Genomic DNA, 4,366 nt, shown 5'->3' on the forward strand with positions numbered 1-4,366 from the left:
GAAAATTCGAGATTCAAACTGTAGTTTCTATTGAATTTGCACTACTCTAAATATGAAAAGTAATTAACAAAATGTGTCAAGACTTGGGAACCGCACGCTGGCCTTTCACTATGGGTTGTGCTAGTCCTGAGGCAGCACAGGACTATTTATTTATTTTATGGATTTTTCATCCTATTATCTTGCCACTACGCCATGCATTTCTATGCATCCCATCCACCATCTTGATTGGGCTAATTTCCCCACGGTTGTACCATGACACCTTTAGCAAAACAACTAAAGGGATGAAGGACTTTTGAGCATCATGTTTTCAACAGAGTCGCTCAGTTGAGAGACTTTGGTCCCTCTTAGCTAGCTGCATTGTTTCTTAATCTGTGTTAGGTGAAACATCATAACAGTAGGAGTTTATGTCTGAAGCTACTTATAGGAAGGAAAGAGAGGAATTGGAAGGTCCAATATCTGCAACCTTCATTTGCAGGCCTCCAGTGACCCATGTTCTCCTATTGGTTCCAACATGTTTCCACAAACTCCCAAACTAGTATGAGCAGCTGGACCAATTAGAAGAACTTCATATTCACACCATAACATGAAACAATCTATTTTAAGAGTCAGTTGTAATAGCACCTTCTCTAGAAAGTTCAACATGGGCAAGCAGGAGCCTATTACACCAACAATCCTTTTCCATGTTTGGAGGTGTCGTGGTTGATGATGTGGTAGAACTTTAACTCTGGGTTCATTGCACTTTGGCTTGTTGCTGCATATGAGTCTATCACATTTAAGCCCCTGTAAAGAAGAAAGACATTGGTTATTCCTCATATAGTATTACTGATCTAATAGTCATTCAACACAAAAAAAAAAGAAAAGGAAAGAAAAATATTAAATCACAGCTCCATTTCTGAGACCAGGACAGATGGAAGAAAATAGGTCAAAGTTGTTCCAAGATCAAGTTAAACATTCATAAAGAAAATGAAGCCTTCAATAGTAAAACATCTGTTTGTCTATAAATATAGTGCAGAAAATATAGATTCCTGGGTTATAATTTACCATTCTCTGCTACCGTGCTTTCCTTGGGTCACAAAAGAAGAAGCTAAGAGAACCAAGGAGAGAGGGCCAGAAGAGTGAATGGACATCAGCTGGGGGAGGGGAGTCTTTAGGAAGTGCCAGAGATCTGGGAGGCTCCAGAGTGTCTATGGGGGTGATTCTAGCTGAGACTCCTGGCAGTGAGGGATATGAAGCCTGAAGTGGCAGAACTCCCATGGAGAGATAAGGACACCAACCCACCCATAAAATCTTCAACCCAAAATTAGTCCAGGCTACAAGAAGTACAGGGACAAAGATGTCACGGAGAGTGAGAGAATGGCCAAACAATGACTGGCCCAACGTGAGATCCATCCCATAGGCAAGAACCAATCCTTGACACTATTGTTGATGCTGCGTTTTTCTTGCAGACTGGAGCCTAGCATAATTGCTCTGTGAGAGGCTTTGCTCAACAACTGACTGAAACAGATGCAGAGACCCACAGCCAAACATTAGTACAAGCTCAGGAAGTTTGTGGAAGAGTTGGGAATTTTATACCTTTTTGTTGACATATCTAATGCTTTCAGCACTCTCTTTGATGATTATTAACAGTGCAAAAAAAATCATTGCTTTCAAAATTCAATGACATTTTATTCCAAGAAATGTATCTTTTTATCAAATTCTTTTATTTATTTACATGTCAAATGTTGCCTTCTTCCAGTCCCCTTTCCCAGAGTTTTTTACCCCCCCTCCCTTTTGCCTCTGAGAGGGTGCTCTCTTGTCCAACCACCCAACCTACTCCCTCAGTCACCCACCCGCCCTCATAGCATTCCCCTTCCAAGTCTCTACAAGATTAGGCACATCCTTTCCCACTGAGGCCAGACAAGGCAATCCCCTGCACATATGTGTTGGGGACACAGAACAGCTCATGTAGGTTCTTTGGTTGATGGCTTAGTCTCTGGGAGTTCCCAGGTTAGTTGACACTGTTGGTCTTCCTATAGGGTTCCCATTCTCTTTAGCTCCTTCAATCCTTCCCCTAACTCTTCCATAGTTCCCAACCTCAGTCCAATGGTTGAATATAAGTTTGTGCATCTGTCTCAGTCAGCTACTGGTAGAGCCTCTCAGAGGACAGCCATGCTAGGATCCCTCCTGCAAACATCCCTACTAGTGTCAGGGTTGAGTGCCTGCCCATAGGACATATCTCTTTCTTCCAGTACTTTCTTTGATGATTATCAATCGAAGGAAGAGATCCCCTGCCTTACAATATTAAGCATTTCATTCACTTGGTCTCCAGATCAACTTTTAAAGTCTATTTCAGAGGTCACTGGTTCTTCATACAGAGAGTAAGATTCAAAATTATTTTGATTAATTAACAATGAGTTTGTAAGATTAAATATTTAATAATCATTTAGATAATATCTAGTAATCCATAAAAATAAATAAATGTAAAGTTTAAAGGGAAGCATAAACTGCTGCTATGTAACTTCTACTTCTGGATAGGAAAGAACTTTCATATTTACCAGCTTGGGAAACAGTCAAGGCACATCAACAAAGAAAGACAAGGTTCTCTCCCATGTGCTAGATAGATGCCTAGGCAGAAATTTGGGTTAAGAGTTATTATTACATTGAAAAAAAACATTATTTGGTTTCCCTATGCACAAGAGAAAGATAAACATGTCTTAACAAACTCAGGGAATAGGAGGGATAACCTCAATATTTTGCAAGCAAAAGACCATTTTTTCAAATGTTCTTTTCCCCCAAAGACTATTATGCCACAAAGATTGTGTGTGTATCTTCCACCGAGTCCTATAAGGACACATACAATGAACCACCCTCTAGCCAGTAGCCAATAAATATGAAAATTTCTTTTACATTCAGAATAAACCTTCCATGGCAGTTTACGCTTCTTCATGTAGAAATTTTGGTATGCATAGATTCCCAGACATTACCTAGGTGCTTATTAGATATTTAAACTTACAAACTCATTGATCATTAATCAAAAATAGTTTTGAAACATACTCTCTGTTTCAAGACCTGGTGACTTCTGAAATGGACTTTAAAAATTGATCAGGTGGCAAAGGACATCAAAAGCTTAATACTAGAGATTGGTGATTTATTCTTTTGATTAACAATCATTTTAAAAGACTCCTGAAAGAAACAGATATGTAAAAATTAAGTGATAAGTGTCCTGGAATAAATTGTCATTGATTTTTATAAGTGGTGTTTTTTTTTCATTGCTAGTAAATAAAAATTCATTTAACCACCAATGAAGACCTTGACAGGGATTCATTTACTTATCAGTCCATGCTAGAAAGATCCACCCAGATTTCCCAGAGAATAAGCAAACAAGAAGGGTGAAGAACCCTTTTCAAAAGACAAAAGAGACACTGCTTTCTTCGGAGATTTTCTTCATCTATATTTCTTTTGCAGTCTTTTGTGTGTGTGTGTGTGTGTGTGTGTGTGTGTGTGTGTGTGTGTGTGTACATGAGTGAATGTGTGTGCAGGACAAAAGTTGACATTAGGATCTTCCTCTATTACTCTTCATCTTATTTTAAGACAGGATTTTTTTTCTTTACTTATGAATCATATTTTTTCATTAATTAATTAATATGTTTACTTTACACCCAATCAGAGTTTCCCCTCCCTCCTCTCCTCCCCGTCCCTCCCTCTCACTCCCTTCTCTTAGGCCCCCTCCCTTTCTCTTCAAAGAATGGGAGACCTCCCACAGATATCAACCTGCCTTCCCCTGGGTGGACAGCTTTGTCTAGCCTCAATAAAAGAAAAACAGAGTTTTTTTTTAATTCTCCTCCCATGGCCCAGGATCTCTGGCATGTGCCAGCATCACACTACAGGCATACCACATTACGAGACATTTTTATGTGAGTACTGAGGATCCAAACTCATATCCTTGTGCTTCTGCAGTGAGGACTTTACTCATTAACCCATCTCACAGCCCCCTTATCTTTCATTTGAATAGAATTCTCAAAGCAGTTTTAGATGAGCAGAAGTCCAAAAAAAGATTCCACATGTCCTGTTTACTCTGCTACATGCATAGACTCTCCCCAGGTTCATGCTGCACTTGAGTGGTGGTTTCATGATAATCAGAGAACCCACAATGATGCATGAGTGTCACTTCGAGTCCAGTCAATTACTGTGCACTATTGATGTGTATACCATGGCTCTTGACAAATACATGATATTCGTGCTCACTATTAGAGTGTTTTACAGAATAGTTTCATTGCTCCAAAAATCCTTTGTAATCTACCTCTTCTTCCTTCCTTCTTTCTTTCCTTCCTTCCAACTTCTGGTGACCACCTTCCTTTTAGCTCTTCATAGTTTGACCACTACAGAA

The sequence above is a fragment of the Rattus rattus genome, chromosome 13 (assembly GCF_011064425.1).
Source record: "Rattus rattus isolate New Zealand chromosome 13, Rrattus_CSIRO_v1, whole genome shotgun sequence".
In the NCBI taxonomy this organism is placed as follows: Eukaryota; Metazoa; Chordata; class Mammalia; order Rodentia; family Muridae; genus Rattus; species Rattus rattus.